This window comes from Bemisia tabaci, chromosome 2 (genome assembly GCF_918797505.1).
Source record: "Bemisia tabaci chromosome 2, PGI_BMITA_v3".
NCBI classification, from domain to species: Eukaryota; Metazoa; Arthropoda; class Insecta; order Hemiptera; family Aleyrodidae; genus Bemisia; species Bemisia tabaci.
In genome coordinates this window covers 71,058,423-71,076,458 of record NC_092794.1, presented here as the reverse complement: position 1 = coordinate 71,076,458, position 18,036 = coordinate 71,058,423, and the positions used below count along the sequence as shown (strand labels likewise).

General features: G+C 40.2%; 1 long non-coding RNA gene across 1 annotated transcript; it reads left to right on the top strand.

Annotated features, from left to right (window-relative positions):
• Positions 1–1,377: 1,377 nt before the first annotated feature.
• Positions 1,378–6,066, top strand: LOC140223868 (uncharacterized). The gene is made up of 2 exons (XR_011899158.1): positions 1,378–3,567; positions 4,185–6,066. It is a non-coding gene; the product is annotated as an uncharacterized lncRNA (long non-coding RNA).
• The last annotated feature ends 11,970 nt before the right edge of the window (positions 6,067–18,036 follow it).

Genomic DNA, 18,036 nt, shown 5'->3' with positions numbered 1-18,036 from the left:
GATATGCTCGTGATTCTCCGGTCGCCACGGCTTCGGCCGGTCGTAGAATTGTAGCCTCAGTCGACCTCGCATACGCTATTTCATTCAACCTTCCTGCTCAGTTGCACCAGTTTTCCTATCGTTTTACTCCCCCACGCACCCCTGACGGATCTTGAACCCGGCAAAGGCAATGACCGATCTGTCGTGAAACCGTTTCCCGGCCCGAACGCCCGGCGGTGCACTTCCTCCCCCAACTGGACTTTTCGGCCTCCGCCCCACCCCCACCCCTGTCCCTCCGCGCGGCGGTCGTAAGACCCGTCGGTTAACTGTGATGTTTAGTGTTCATGTCAGCAAATTGGATAATCTTTCCCTCTTGTAAGCATCTCTTTTCCCCGTTATATTTTTGAGGTACCTTCGAAAGATGACCCTTGCCTGGCTTTATTTGGATTGCATTTTGCAAAAAGGGATCAGAGGCATTGCAATGATGCTAAGGTTGTGCAAATTCATCCTTTGCAGTATAATAACTGAAATTATGAAAAAAATATGAAATTTACATGGTGATTTTTGTCTCAGATTCACAGTTTTTAGCGAGTAAATAGAAACTGTCAATGGATAATCAGGTTTTTTTCCAAGACAAAAGAAGTTGCACAATCTTGGCAACATTGCAATACTCGTGGTTCCTTTTTGCGAAGTACAATCCATTTATCGTCGAACCTGATTCAACGATAAAATAATACAGAAATATATTTTTTTAAAAGTTACTTGAGGTCTTTAATCCAATTCTGCCGTGCTAAGGAAAAACGCCGTATGAACATTCGAGAGTTGCCAAATTTCTCCGAATAAAACATTTATTTTTGAGGAAAGTATTGCTTGTTTTTCCTTGAAATATTCGGATATTTTAGATTAAATTGCGAGCAAAATTGTCTAACATTTTTGAATAAAAATGTTAACAATTTTCCCGGTAAATTCGTTATTTATTGAAGGAAATATGGCAACGTCTTGAGGCTCATACGGCGTTTTTCCTTAGTACGGCAGTATTGAGGATAGAAATGCCTTTAAAAATGGGTATAATGGAGCTGAGGAGCCGTCCCTGAATTACGTAACGCCCCAGGGGAGGGAAGGGGGGGTCGAGGAGATCGTTACGCCATTGTATTTTTATGTATTAAAGGATAGGTACCTACGTCACAAAAGCATTACAAGTAAGGAGGAGGGGGGTCAAAAATTCCGGAAAAGGGCGATACAGAATGTAGGGACGGTCCCTAAAATTCAGAGGGAACCCGACCGGTCAGCTAACGCTTCAGGCCAATTGAAGCCCAATTTCAGTTGGAACATAAAAAAATGAAAAGATTATGTAAAATCTCAAGTTTCCTCTGATTCTTGCCGTAAACAATTGCATGCTCATTTTCTTCTTCTTGTTTTAGCCTTAGCAAACCGCTTCGTGAGTGTATCTCTCTTGTGTTAATTAAGATGCCTTAACCTGTACTTTTCTACTTCGAAAAAAGGTTGAACTCGAATGGCATGTACCCTTCGTGTTGCAACATCAGTGCCTCATGGGTTCCTGTTCGTCTCGATCTATCCTATTGGTTCCAATGATGAAATCCCCATGTGGACCGATTAGAATGTTATAAGCCTCCATGGGTTCGCATTAACATGGCCGAGTCAAAATTTACTCTCCTCGTTGAAATTCAATCCTTCGGAGCCAACAGAACATTTAAACTAAAACTCCTAAACTCAGTAAACGCGCGGAGAGAATATGTGATCAGGACAAATGAGAAAACGGTTTGCTTCATTTGTATTATTTAGATCTATCGTCGTGTGCAATTATGTAAACTTATGAAAATCGAGGAAGAATATATGGTAAAATCAAGAGTGGCGGTAGCCACCCCCGGTCGAGGAAAATGACGTCCTACTAAAGTCCCGATAACAAACGGGTGGCCGACACTCTTAGTCACAGGCAACTCCCTTAACTTGAAAATTGATTCGATTGCCATTCGACTGCAGCCCAAACGACGGCACGGATTCCTACGATCTTGGTGTCTACGGACGCATCTCAATTAGGACTACAAAGTGTAAGAGTTTCATTAAGATCCATTGAGTTTTCAAAAAGTTATAAGCACTTAATGACCCAAAACAAGGAAAATTTTACTTTTCACTTTGCCGGGAAATTTGAATTTCAAGAATCCACGGTCCCGAGAAAGTCACTCAAACTCCGCAATAACGGTAAACCTTAGACCCATAAAAGTGGGTACCTAAAGAATCGCCATGTTACCGTGTCCACGGGTTTTTACAGTTTTTTAACATTCCTGGTGTTCTAAAAGAGAAATTACGGAAAATACGACTAAACTGCCCGTCATGACCATCTTTAACAACAGATTTCTCGCTTACCTGGCCGCAGATCGTAATGGAGCCTATATAAAGGGCACTCCGTGAAGATGTGAGGATTTCATTTTGCCACATAAAAAAGCGCTTTATCTCACGGATAATCCAGCATCCGCTTACATCCTTCAAAATTTTAGCTATAATTTTTGAATTTAGAAAAAAACCAGTAATATAATGGTTCAACGCCATTGGTTCATTCTGTTCAGGTTCGTCCGAGTTTCGGAACGAAATTCCTGTCGTCGTGGTCGTCGTTATCAACCTCCATCTACTGTATTTATTTGTGAATAATGAACAGATTTAATTTAAAAGTTCAATTCATTTTAGATCCTAACTAATATTACACACTTATATTATTACGCCCACTTTTATCCCGATACACTACTTCATTGGTTTCTTAAAAATCTCAAACGATTTCTGGTCGGTCGTTACCAACCTCTTTACTTTAACTAGTTGTGAATTGTGAATAGATTTACCTAATTTGGATAAGAGTTTAATTCTTCGTAGATGCTAACTACTATATGTATGTACTCTTATTATTACGTCTCACGTGTTCTACTGGAGCCCGATATACCTTAATTTCTCTTAAAATGTTCAAGTGATATCTTTATTTTATGATGTGACAAAATTTTAAGTGAGGTTATGTCGTCATGTTTATGTCAGTAAGTACCTGACCGAAAACCGAAGCGATAGACGTAATTCCGGTAATTCCGGTCAAAGAAATTACACCGAAATTGTGCCAAACTCTCCAAAGGAAGCAGCATTTACATCACAGAATGTATTCTCACTACTAAAGTCTAAAAATTACTGGAATATGAGCCTCGGTCTTCACATGCGACTGTAACTGAACTTCGACCAAAATTTATTCGCTCTATATCTTGCCATCAACCTATGTGCTCTGGAGTGATTATGCTTCTCTGAAGTGTATGTTATTTACATTAAGAACATGTTTCCTTCATGATTTATCTTGGAATCCTCCTATCTCTTCTACCGTTCTTGTTACGCGCGGCTTGCGTATCTGAGTATGTGAGGCACAATTCCATCCCTTTTCGGAACAGTTCAATCATAGGTCAACTGAATGTCACATAATCAAAGGTCTTTGACTGTGAGCATTTGCTCAAATTGGTTTCTTCTGAGTCTCTTTGATTTTGCGTCAGGAGTTGTTAGAAACATCATTTTGCCCAACTTTAGTAACAAGGTCTTTAATGAAAGGTATGTACTCGTATTATTCTCATAATTTCATAAGTTGATGATGAAAACACAATGAAGGCTTCATTTTCTTGCATCGATTACCGTGTGAAATGGGTGCGTCCATTCTTCCTCCGTACAAAAGCGTAACAGAATAAATTGCTTATCTGTTAAGAGGACTACAGTAGTAACATACGTAGGTGCCAGTTCCTACCTAGTTCCATTGGAATAAGTGCGATTGTGTCAATCAAGGCTGAATACAATATTAACAATTATCTTTTTATCCAGCAAGAAGTATGTCTTCATGATCCTTACTTTGTGTATGAGCCTTGCCTGATCGCATCAGCCCCAGTAAGTGAGAGGATATACCCACCTAAATCGGAATGGAAAGCTTTGTTTAAATCGCCGCCCCTCTTTCTTGCTGCTTATGTGAGGGGATAATCTCCACCCTGTTAATGGATATTTAATCTCAGTTCTCTGTTTTAAATGAGGACCAGTTTGCTAGAGGGAGCCTCTGTGTCATTCACGTATTGAGTGTTTGTTTACATCAAGAGTCATAAGGTTATGTTTGCACCCACTTATTGCTATTTATACTTATTGCTAGATGTGTTATACTGAAGTATTATTCCATTTTGACCTAGCGAGTGCTTTCTAAGCTCAGCTCCCAGCATGTAATTACTCCAGTGAAACAGTGCACGTAAAATATCAGGTGTTCGGAGTTCAGTATTGACCTACCTAGTTTCTGCACCGCTAATCGTCCAAGGCTGAATGTGATTAGATCAATTGGTATCATTTATGAGAAGAAATGGAAAGCTCGCATATCACCTTCCATATATTAACTAAATGCTCTTATCAAGAGATTGCCGTTTCGGTTGATGTCTGTCAGTGAACCTTAAAAACTCAAGGAAACTAAGAGGTAAATTTTGCAATATTTTATCCTTAAAATGCCTGTATTACGACCAAATACTTTCTTCGTGGCTATTGCATTTTTTAAAATAACTTAAGGCACTACCTATGTGGGAAAGTATATGATTTGACAAATTTTATGGTGAAGCGATATTATTCGAAATTAATCCAAGAGAAAGACAAGCTATTTCATTGCATGCGCAGGTATTTTTTTGCAATGGCCGATACTTAATAAGGTCAGTGAGAAATTCTCTTAATAGGTATTCATTGTCAGAACCTGCAGCCTGATTGTCGAAATTGTGTGTTTCTCGGGTAGACATAGATGACATAGGTCAAAAGGCGGTACGTGATTGGTCGGCGCTATGTCTTGTCGCTGTTTTGTCGTGCCTCTGATGGGTGGAACCCTAGACAAGCTAAAGGCATCTCTTAAGTTTCTGCCAGTATGTTGTCCATTCCACCAGACAAAGGCACGATAAAGCAGCGATAAGACATATTTGATCAATAACGCTCCACCTTTTAACCAATGTCATCTGTGTCTACCTTTCAAACACAAACTTTCAACAATCAGGCTGCTGGCACCCTCAAGTTAGGAAGATCATCTTATGCGATAAGTATGCCTGTTGCCAAATTTTCAATGAGAAATTAAGTATTCAGGGGAAATGAAAATATTTCTCATTTCATTGCAATCATCGACAATTTTTCTTTTACAATGCTCCTTAGAGTATGGTGTACCTAGAGTCTGTAGGAACAAAGTTTGGATGTTTGGATGCTCTAAAGAATAATAATCCCAAAAGTCATGAAAATACCTAGCTGGTTTAAAGTCATGCCACACCAAATAGACTCATTTTGGTAAAATTTGTGCTCTACTACTTCATTCACTGGTTGTTTCATGAATAATTCATCATTCCATATAGAGTACCTATGATTTATAAGGCAACGCTCTCATGAATTTCCATTATCATCTGATAGGTTGCTGAGTGATGAAATTCAGTATCGAAAAACTTGCTGCTAGCATTAATACAAACATAGGTGCGCTTAAGAGGGATGATGTGCGTAGTTGAAACAAATGAGCAAAATTATTTTATCACTTGGAATAAGCTTACAGTGTAATGCCTATGACAATAAGTTATACTCTTTTTCCATTAATTTTCTCACGCAGGTAAATGACAACTCGATAGCTATTTAACCCCTCCCCCTCCCCTGTCACCCTTTTCCTGTGAGCCTTTCCAATAGGTACTGATACATTTGACTACCTTAGGTAGCCCCACTACTTTCAACTACCTATTTCCAGACTGATCACAAAGTCAGTGGGTGCTATTAAAATTTCCGCTGAATGTGTTAGTGCTTTAGCAGATGTTGTTTACTTTCCATTCATTCAGGATTTTCAAATAGCCAATAGTACCTACTTAATATTTTATGGCCACACCTTTCTCCATTCAAAAACGAGCTGATATAAACTACAAAAACCCTCAAAAACATTTTCAGGCAAAAAATCCGGTCGAGGAAATTGACGTGTTACATCTTATTAACCAAAAAAATTCCCTTTCACCCCTCCAAGAAGGTTGATAAAACTAAGTAAGTAACTATGAGATGGCAAAAAGCTCTCTTAAATTCTCAGGGTCCATCAAGGCCTCATATGTCCAAAAACTTACTCTATATGGTTTAAAAAAAAGAAACAAAAAATAATCCCTTAACAATAAGAAAATTTAAAAAAAAAACAAAAACAAAAACCGATTATGTGGTTCACAGATATGTACATAAATCCTTCGAATGAACTTGAAATCACAAAATCGGTCGAGAAAATTTAAATGAATTTTCTCCTTCAATTATGAGTTCCGCAACAAGCACGACTCGCTTGAAGCTTTCCATACACGAGCCGCAAGAAACTAATTTCTTCTTTCTTACCTACTGATTGTGAGGAGAGCGGGAGCATTTACTTTTTCCTTCATTTATACAGGATGCAACAAGCATGACTCTTGCGTTTGCAGAAACCCTTTCATTAAGGAGATCGCGAGAGCCTTTACCGCGTTCATTTCCAAAAGGGATTACTCCAGAATTTCATGCATTTTAATAATTTAAACGATTCATCTGTTCTTCTCTTCTCTCCTTCTGTCCATTGACAGAGATACACAATTTTTCCGACTCACTGACGCGACCGGCTCGATGCGTAAACAAGTGTGGATTACCTCTAAGGTATAAAAAAAAAAAAAAAAAAAAAAAAAAAAAAAAAAAAAAAAAAAAAAAAAAAAAATCAGAATAACACTTACATCACAGCATGGGTGTGAGTTTTCTTATGTCGAAACTTAATTCAATTTTTTTAAGTAACTCCTCTTGTCAAATGGGACCCATTTCGTGAAAATGAAAAAAAGGAAAAGTAAACGAAAACTTTTAGCCTTCTCTCCATCCAAATCATATGGTAAGCTTACAGTAAAAGCAACCATGATTTAGATGCAGCGAAGTTAATCGAAAGAGTCTGAAATGTACCTATGTGGTAAAATGGGTCCACTGGTAAAACTGAAACTGGCGTCAGGGATAAAAAGGCACCGTTTCACTGAGAGCATCGAGCCGGTCGCGTCAGTGAGTCGGAAAAATTGTGTATCTCTGTCAATGGACAGAAGGAGAGAAGAGAAGAACAGATGAATCGTTTAAATTATTAAAATGCATGAAATTCTGGAGTAATCCCTTTTGGAAATGAACGCGGTAAAGGCTCTCGCGATCTCCTTAATGAAAGGGTTTCTGCAAACGCAAGAGTCATGCTTGTTGCATCCTGTATAAATGAAGGAAAAAGTAAATGCTCCCGCTCTCCTCACAATCAGTAGGTAAGAAAGAAGAAATTAGTTTCTTGCGGCTCGTGTATGGAAAGCTTCAAGCGAGTCGTGCTTGTTGCGGAACTCATAATTGAAGGAGAAAATTCATTTAAATTTTCTCGACCGATTTTGTGATTTCAAGTTCATTCGAAGGATTTATGTACATATCTGTGAACCACATAATCGGTTTTTGTTTTTGTTTTTTTTTTAAATTTTCTTATTGTTAAGGGATTATTTTTTGTTTCTTTTTTTTAAACCATATAGAGTAAGTTTTTGGACATATGAGGCCTTGATGGACCCTGAGAATTTAAGAGAGCTTTTTGCCATCTCATAGTTACTTACTTAGTTTTATCAACCTTCTTGGAGGGGTGAAAGGGAATTTTTTTGGTTAATAAGATGTAACACGTCAATTTCCTCGACCGGATTTTTTGCCTGAAAATGTTTTTGAGGGTTTTTGTAGTTTATTTTGATCCACCCGCAATTCATCTTTCACTCAGCTATAGGGCGAAGGTGATGTTTTAAAGGTGCCTATAACAGGTTTTGAACGAGCGCATATTGCATCTATTAAACTTGATAAGGGAGAGATAAAGTTACGCCAAGTAGATGGCCCTATGGGCCAAAACGCATCTGGGTAAATCAAACTGTAGTTTATGCATCTACTTGGCGTAACTCTATCTCTCCCTTATCATCGTGCCTATAACAATCTAACACAATGCAAAAACGCTTGAATCCTGTACTGAAAGAACCTCAGACAACCTCTGTAAATTTTTCGACTTGACATGTGGTAAAGAATACGCTTTTTTGATAGGTTGCTCAAATAAAAGACGAATTCCCGCGAGTAACTTTGAACAGGTTTTGGACGCACTGCTTGCAACCTCTGTTGCAACGAAAGGAAATTCCTTTGGGCAACAGTGTGCATACAAAATTTGGTTTTCATGTCGCCAAAATGACCGACCCACCACCCGAGGAGGGCCGAGAAATAAATGGATGGAAACGTTGGCCAATATCCATCAAGCAACTGAATTCAATTGGACGTATTTCTATCAAACGGAACTATATGCATAATGACGTGAGCCCTGTTACGCACATATTCTTATGGGTCTCAGGGCTCATTTCTTAATGCCCATAGTTCCGTTTGACAGAAATACATCCAATTCCATCTTCAGCAGAGCGTTTTTCTCATTTCGATTGCTACCCTGCCGACCTAGTTGAAATTCAAATAGGTTGACCCACTCCACCCGCAAAAATTCGCCCGGTGGTGAGAGTCAAGGAGTCGCTGTTATATCTTTGGGGGAGAGAGTGGGGCTAAAATTTAAACTCTTAAAACTTCATAAACTTTCATAAAAGCGTATGTCGCAGGCAAATAATCAAATCAGGCATTTTGTCATAGGCAGATAGTGAAATAATCTTACTTAAATCGAAGTTTTAATTATTTCACTAATTTTAGAGTGAATAATTATTTACTGGAAGTTAGAAATAATGCACTATAAACGTGTGCATCATACAATGGTATCTGCTAGAATCTCCAGCCCTTGAACTAAGAGTTACATAAAACTTCACCAAATGTCATAAGATTTAGAATTGATCGAACTCTTACAGTTGAAACATATGATTATCATTTAAAGAGGGATATACCATGACGGTTTGTAGATTTTACGAATTTTTACCACAGAAACGTTAAAAGCTTAACATTCCTATGTCAAAAACATACCGCACTTCAAAAACAGTCAAAATTCGATGATCTGCCCAGGAATTTCATAAAATGGCTAATTTGACAATTTTCTTGCGGCGTACAAATCGTTTTCCAATTGTTCTGCCTAAATACAACCTCTAATGATGCACTGAAGAAAAATATGGTAGATTTTACCATACTCTGACACAATGATCCGAGTATGGTAATAAACACCAGGACATATGGTGGCATTTACCATATTTTGGTAAGTATCACTAGGTTTCTCGTAAACAGTGTTACAACTCTGGGTTTTTCACTAAACAGTATTTCTGAGTAAAAACTCAAGTAGACTTATAGTAGACGTGACCATATTTTTTTTCCAGTGATGACGCTCGTGTAGGTTTCTCGTCGACTTGAAAGCACGCGGGGCTATGTAAGTACTTAGGTATGCGACTTAGAGCATGGTGCACGCCCGGACCTCCGCGGAGGGGGGGGGGGGCGGAGATTGCAACGTTTTGTCGCCTAGGTTATTGGTGGACTTGGACTGGAAGTATGTAGACACGGGGTCAACGTTCTGCCGTGCTTTTCGGGGCTCGCCCGTCGGGCTGCCTCGCCCCCCCCCCCCCCCTGCACTCCGCACCCCGCCGGTCCTCCGCCTTCCTCCGTTATCAGACAATTGCTCACAAATCCAGCATTCATCAGTTTTCTCTCGTTTTCAGTTTATTATTAAGTATATTAATATCATCGTCGGCGGATGTGGCCGCCCCCGCCCCGCTCCGCCCCTTGGGCCCGGTGAAATATTGCCATTCAGGATGTTAGCGGGCTCCCAACCATCATCTTCCTCCCGGCCAGCTCCCACAAAATTCCTCTCTCGTGTCCCGGCACCGTCGAAATAACGATCCGTCTTTTAGAAAAATCCAAATTAGGCTTAACCTCTTTCAGGCATATGCGGATCCGTGGGGGAGGGGGGAAGGGGGAGTGAACTCTGCCGTGCTAAGGGAAAACGCCGTACGAACCTTCAGGCGTTGCAAAATTTCCTTTGGTAAATCACGAATGTTGGGGAAAATTTGTTAACGTTCGCTGAAAAAAATGGCATGCTGTTTTAGCACCTGTGATGTTGAAAATGTGTCCGGTGATCCTAAGATGCTGCCTTGATTGCCCACGCAGTTAAACTTGCATTCACAGGATGTAAAATTAACAGCAGGGGCAGTGAAGGCAGCATCTTGGGATCACCAGATACATTTTTGACGTCCCGGGTGCTGTAAAACAACATATCATTTTTTTCAGTGTTTTTCTTCCAATCTTTCAGAAAATTATGTTCGCAATTTCACCTAAATATCCTGAAAATTCCAAGGAAAAATATCCATAGCTTTCTTCAAAAATAAACATTTTATCGAAGGAATTTTGGCAACTCTCGAATTAACATACGGCGTTCTTCCTTAACACGGCGGACGTCCCCTCCGTCTGCCCGAAAACATTGGAGGAAAAAGAAAGGAACGAAGGAAATAAGAAGGCAGGGCGCTTACAGTCGGTGCTTTGTCATGATGAAATTTATACACAAACTGTCTAGTGTCTATCAATGCTTTAGAATTTCGAAAATTTTCCGAGGGGGATACCCCTGGGGGCTGATTGTTGAAATTGATAGACAAAGCGATAGAGGAAGAAGGCATAAGGAGCATGAAGCGATCCTATTGGTTGTAACGGGTGGTTCCTATAGACTTAGAGAGAAAATCATGGACTAACTATTGGGTCTCTCGTGGGTTGCCGTTAGTTAGTCTAGTGCCTGCCTCCTTTGTCCATAGGAGCCGCCCGCTTCAACCAATAGGATCCCTTCATATCCTTTTTGTCATCCTTGTCTATAGCTTTGTCTACCAATTTCAACTATCAGCTCGCAGGACCCCCCTTCCACAGTAGCAATTCTTGTAAGATGGCAACACTGTCTTTTCTCCATTGAAATGTATGTTAAAAAGTCGAATGTAGATTCGGCAGCCTGTCTCGCCTAGAATCGATATATTCAACTGAATTAAATGGAGAAAAAACAGTGATGCCAACTTGCTGGAATCGCCTCTGCCCTTCCGCTTCCCTTTGCTCGAAATGTATGGATCCACGTCTACTCTCATTGTCAATAAAAAGGAGTTAAATCATGAGCATAGGTAGAAAGCACGGTTGACTTTTTCGGTTCAGGTAATCGCGGTTGCCTGTTCCCAAAACTGCATTTTGGTTGAACCTTGAGCTTACCGAAATTTGGAAAAAGTCCGGTGTTCAATGTAAACCAGAAATCAGTCCCTGCAACTGAACGACTATTCTCAGTGTCACTTTGAAGAAGCACGGATGGAGCTGTCTGACCCCTTGGACCATAAAATAATATTTTCTGCTCCCTAACCCTGTAAAACAGTGGCGAGGTGTGAATGGTCGATTATCGATATCTCCCCACTTGACGCTAAACTAATGAATCGATTATTAGGGTGTTCGTTACGAACATCCTGTTTATAGATTCTTCTCTATAGGTTTCAATGGCAGATAAACCGATGTATGCCTAAAGCCTAAAGCTGTGGAAGAAACCACTGGACCCAAGCCGCTCAAATTGCCTACCGAGATATTGAAGGCGAACTAATCGGAACGCGTGAGAAACAACGTGAGTGGATTAGTAAACTGCTGCAGCTATTATCAAACCGACTGATTGTGGCCAAAATGCGACGAGCAACTGTTACTGCCTCTAAGCCGCTCAAATTGTCTATGGATGTATTGAAGGCGAACTAATCGCAACGAGTGAGAAACAACGTGAGTGGAGTAGTGAGCCGCTGCAGGTATGAATAAACTAAGTGAATACATCCCGGCCATTTTTCGAGGAGCGAATTTCACTCTCATTGGGAACGTATTCGGCCCCTCTCGCGAAAGGGAGGACATCACGAATTTCATGTCCTATCCGGGTAGAGTGCACTCCAAGGAAGAGTAACATTCACTCAAGGAAACTTGTTGGGATATTTTCTAGCCACCACCTTAGTAGAGCCAAATAAAATCAATCATTTTTAACAGTGTACCCACCAAAGCGAAAATCGCCGGCGAATCCCTCCCCCTCCCCTTTCTACTCTCTCAGAGGTAAATCCCTTTGTGGAAAGCAAGACAGCCGCCGACTACCAATTCCGCGGCTATTAATTCCGACTAATCTGGCAAAATACAAATTGTGTTAAAACGAAAGTTCGTGACTATTTTTATCAGGATCTGGGAACCTTCGAGAGAGACAGAAAATGGGAGAACTGGAAAAGGAGACGCACTGGCTCCTAGCTTCCTCATTGTCGAATAATTATACGACTGTCACCTCATCGCCCCCCCCCCCTCGGTCGTCCCACGGGACCCCCTCGGACCCCGTAGCCCCTCCACGAGATCGCCTTGCTTTTTGGAATTATTGGGTTGCCGCCAAAATTAGCCCCCGCTCCAGCGGAAAACAACGGGTCCCACTTGCCGGATAGCCTGGAGTCAATATAACGCTCAAGAATACTGTGGTGCTAAGGAAGAACGCCGTATGAGCCTTCAGACGTTGCCAGGTCTCCTACGATAAAAACTAAATTTACTGGAGAAAATGCGAATATTATTTTCCAAAATTTTCAGTCAATCTTGTAAGCAATTTAATCTAAAATATCTGAAAATTTCAAGGACAAATATGCATGAATGTCGGCAAAAATTCATATTTTATCGAGGGAAATTTGGCAACTCTCGAGTGTTCATAAGGCGTTCCTCCTTAGCACAGCAGAATAGTTAGAGCGTCCACGAAAAAAAGTTTAACACCGGGAGATGTGTCGGTGGTAATATTAAATTCGAATCTTTATTAAAGCGACGGTTTGATTGATAAAAATGTGGCTTTTATTGGAAACAAGATACGAAGGTACAAATAAATTAAATTTAAAAAAAAAATGAACACAGGATTTGTGTGGTTTTTATTTCGTTTTAATTTATTTATACATACTTATACCTATTAGGCATAACTCGCCTAGACTTCTTTCACCACAAAAGAATAAGCGATGCTTTTCAGGTCAGCAAAGTATCAGGCATTACTTTAATATTGTTTCACAATCAGTATCCTTGCAGTCTCGGCAATATTGAAATGAATGTTACATCAAAACTTAAATAACGTTCATTATCACACAGAAATTAATCTGCAGTCTAGTTTAACTACGTTCAACAAAAGAGGATCAAACGTTTTGCGGGAAAGAACTTTGGTTTAATCGTCTGTTATTTGATGGCAGGCTCCATAAACAACCAGCGTCATTAAAAGGCGTGCAATCGGTTTTTTAATGTGAATTACACCCAACTCGTTTGGGATTTGAGGATGCACCATTCATACGGTCCTCTGGTCCTGTAAAATAAGTTGACTGTTATTTCAATCAGAAACTTCTCACAGAAAAATACCAAAATAAATGTTATTTTTTAGGTTTTTCAGATATGCCAGAGAGTTGTATTATCAACAAATAGCACCTGCCACACTCTTCAAGAAATTCTTTCACTTCAGGTTATCGATGCGCTCGGTAATCCCTCAAAGCTTCGAGCGGGGATCGTAGCATAATTTTTCAGCCGATTTGAGTCCGAGCTAGCACTGAATGTTGCCAAATTTCCTTTAAAGACACAGAAATCCGTGGGAAAATGCTGATGAAGGTGCTAAAACCGGCAGCGGGTGTCATAAAGTCGGCAGAGCTTGGAGCTTAGGTCGGGCTATTATAAAATCGTCTGCGAAGGACTGGAGCCGACTCGTAGCGCGATCTTCGCTTCTCTCTTTCTCTCTCCCAGGGCTAATTACAATTTACTGCCATTGTAATTGAACACATTATTTAAGCTGCTAAACTTTTGAACTTTCACTTTCCCGGCCGCGCGTTATTTCCTCGCCTGATTCCTGGTTCTTCTTAGACCTGCACAAAGCTATCGTTTTGCTCTTTGCCCGCATGACTTCTCATTCACTATCATGAGATAAATCGTGATAAAATGAATCGAGAGAGCATTTCTATAAAGTATACAAACTCCGGTCGCCTCCTAGAACTATTCCTTTCTCCGACGCGTTGTTCGAATTTTTACATCGTTCATGTGCGCACACAAAAACATAGTAGACTAAGATGGTGATGGAGGCCATATCAAAACGTTTTGAAGTTAATTATTTTTATAAACTATTCGTCGCCTCTCTGACGTCACAGGAAAAAAAATTCGGTCATGTGAACCAAACGTTCGGTGTTCCTTATCATCCAAAATATTCGGGTGGTGTAACTGAACTTTCGGTTCGTGTAACCGAGCGTTCGTCATATACGACCTAACTTAGTTTGTCAGTTCACTTTACCGCACAAGTTCGGTTACACGAACCGAAAGTTCGGTTTGAGGAACCAAAAGTTCGGTTTGAAGAACCGAAAGTTCGGAACTGAAGAAAAAAAAGTTAGCAGAAGTAAGAAATGACATAAGATTCGACAAATTATAAAAGAGTTTTAGATTTCTCACAAATTTTGCGCCGAATTTGCGCCGAATTTGCGCCGAATTTGGCAATAGCCTAAGTGTGAAACCACGTATCTCTGTTTGCGAACTGCATACTTACTGTTATAATTTATTTTTTCTCTAGATAAGTATAGTCAACGTAATTTTTTGGAAATTTCTTCGATTTTTCTCCTCGGTTAACAGATAATTTTGTAAATTTCAATCTATTTAATCTGCTTGTCTTTTTCCAAAAAAAAAAAATAAAACACGGGTGGAAATGTTGGAAAACCGCAATAAAGATCCGTAGTTTTGCACTTTGATCCTCGCTTTTTAGCGTAACGGCAAATCCGATACTGTTCATCAAGTCATTGGCACGGAGACGTTTAATAATTGGATTGCATTTTGCAATTTGGACCTATAAATTCTGGCTCATCTGAAAAAACACTTATGTGCATAGGGAAAATAATAGCAAATACGTTGTTTTTAAACCAGGCCGGAATTTATAGTTCCTAATTGCAAAATGTAGTCCAATTGGATTGCATTTTGCAAAAAGGAACCAAGAGCAATCCAATGTTGCTAAGATTGCGTAACTTGGATTCCTTGCAATAAAATTACTAAAATCCTGCAAAAAATCAAATTTACCGGGTAAATTTCTTGCAATTATAGTTTATCGGGAGTAAGATAAACTTGGTTGGATGATCAGTTTATAACTGCGAGGTAAAAAAAAAAATGGAACAATCCGCGCAACATTGGAATGCTCTTGGTTTCCTTTTCGCAAAATTCAATCCAATGGACCACTAGACTAGGTACGAATTTCAGCATTCTGACACATGTTGTGTAACTAAAATTTCACGTAGAACACGATGCGCACAACAAAAATTACCGAAATCAACTTCTTACGAAGATATTTAATGATTCCTGATGTGTGAATTCAAACCACCCGCTCATGAAAACTCAATGGTCTGCGTGATTCACATCGCGCACTAAAACGTTATCATGCAGTCTCTGCGCTATAAAAATCTGGCAACCTCAATCTTGACGCTTTGGCTCAGCTATAGCAAATTGCTTATAGTTTAAACAACACATGGTGGGAAATGAACATTGCTCGATTGAGAAGCTTGCTGAAACCGTCGTATTGCGCGATTTGATTCACGTAGAGCTTTGAGTTTCTTGTGAGCGGGCAGTTCAAATTCCTCGTAACCAATGTGAAATAAAAACGTTAATATCGCAGTTAGGGGTTGGGTTCGGTAATTTTCGTTGTGCGAATCGTGTTCTACATACAATGGACCACTAGACAAGGTACGAATTTAAGCAATCTAATACATGTTTCTTAACCAGAATTTCACGTAGAACACGATTCACACTACGAAAATTACCGAAATCAACTTCTAACGAAGATATTAACGTTTTTATTTTGCACTGATTACGAGGAATTTGAACTGCCCGCTCACAAGAAACTCAAAGCTCTAAGTGAGTCAAATCGCGCACTACAACGGTTTCAGCAAGCTTCTCAATCGAGCAATGCTCATTTTCCACCATGTGTTGTTCAAACTATTGGTAATTTGCTATAGCTGAGCCAAAGTGTCAAGATTGAAGTTGAAGATTTTTACATCGCAGAGACTGTCATGATAAACATTTAGCGCGCGATGTGAATCACGTAGAGCATTGAGTTTTCATGAGCGGGTGGTTTGAATTCACGCATCAAGAATCATTAAATATCTTCGTCTTCGTGAAATTTCGATTGAGAAACATGTATCAGAATGCTGAAATTCGTACCTTGTCTAGTGGTCCATTCTGCTTTAGAAACTTGTATCAGATTGCTGAAATTCGTACCTTGTCTAGTGGTCCATTGTGAGAGGAGTACAAGAAGCGCATTAAATGTTACTGCATCGAGTGCATCGGCTCAGCGGGGCCGGAGGAGAGCGCGAGAGACTGGAGCTCGGCTAGGAAATGCGTTGCACCAGGCGTCGGAGATGTGCGTCTTTCTGCGTCGAGGATGACAACGAGCCGTGGCTGGCAAGTTACATTATAGTATTATGTTAAATTGAGTTATAACTCGGTTAGTTGCGTAAGCCGCGCTGGAATTTCACTTTCATTCGCCCGTAAATGATGAAACTTTGAGCCGCCACTACCTTGAGCCGAGTGCTAAATAAGATTCAACTTTCTTGGACACTTTCGCCGGTCGCGGCCGCAGCCAGCCAACGCGCCGCCCCGCCGCACAGTGGATCGAGTCGCTGGGAGAGCTCGGACAAAATTCGGAAACTTTAAACGCTTTATGCAAAACTTTGAGGCTCCAAAAGTAGAACCATTGGTTTCCTCGTGAAATTTTGTTCAAAAAAAAATCCCTTTCAGTTAACAATGTGACAAAGTAAACATAAAAATCTGCAGTTTTAGTGAAAAAATTTCATGTCCGACCTCTCTAATTGACTCGATCCACTGTGCGCCGCCGCTCCAGTCCACTGCTCCGAGCCTACCATACTCCCGTGCTAAGGAAGAACGACGTATGAACATTCGAGAGTTGCCAAATTTCTCCGAATAAAACATGTATTTTTCAGGAGAGTCATGCTTATTTTTCCTTGAAATTTTCAGATATTTTGGATTATATTGCGGGCAAAATTGTCTTAAAATATTGAAGGAAAATGTTAACAAAATCCCGGTAAATTCATTATTTATTGAAGGAGATATGGCAACGTCTAGAGGCTCATACGTCGTTCTTCCTTAGCACGGCGGTATAGTAGCCTGCCAGGCCTGCCTCCTTAAAGGGAAAAAAGAAGGTGCTCGCACTTTGCGACTTGTTTATCCCGTGACGTAGGTGGGCGAAATTAAAGTACCTGAGTACACGAAGAGAGTAAGAACGTGTCGAGATATGGTGCTCCTGGGCCCAAAAGGGCAGTTAACCTAACATGAAAAACACCAAAAAAATGTCGTTTCCAAATCTTCAGATTCCCATAGTGGGTCAGTTGCGCTGGTCACAGAATCGTGTTTTGATACTTGCTTCTTGTAGATTAGCTATAAAACGAGACCCCTCCATCGTCCAAACCGCGACTTTCTGCGTTCAATAAGTTTCATCGTATAAACGTAGCCAGGACGTGGTTGACGGATAGACAGAATGGAACGTCCCAGCCAGATTATTTGCCATTTCCATCATGCCTATATTAAAATAATTGAAAATTACAAGTTAAAATTTCACTCGATAGAAGGATTTTTTTGAATACTATATTTCCTCGGAAGCCATAGCTCCAAAGGTAAAGGCACTTTTGGAAACACTTTTGGAAATAATTTGCGGAAATCTTATTGTTAACCCCATAATACACCTCTCCATCATGCGGTATCAATATCTGATCATCACGCGTCATTTTATCTAATGTGCCAAAATAGCACTACAATTCGAATAACCGCAATGAATAGCTTAAAAAAATAATTAACTTGTTGATGCATGCGTATGGTAAAAATAATTTGTATATCCTACTCTCTCTCTATCCCCCCCTCTCTCTCCCCCTCCCTCCCTTTATTCCTTTTCCCTCTTTCCACCTCCCTTGCTCTTTTCCTGCACAGAACTTATGCACCACTCTTCGCCGTATTTGTCCACACTGCACTGCCGTGATAGCGAAGCATAGAGGACATAGAGTCGTAATGTAAGTGGGAGAGCTGGCGCCATGT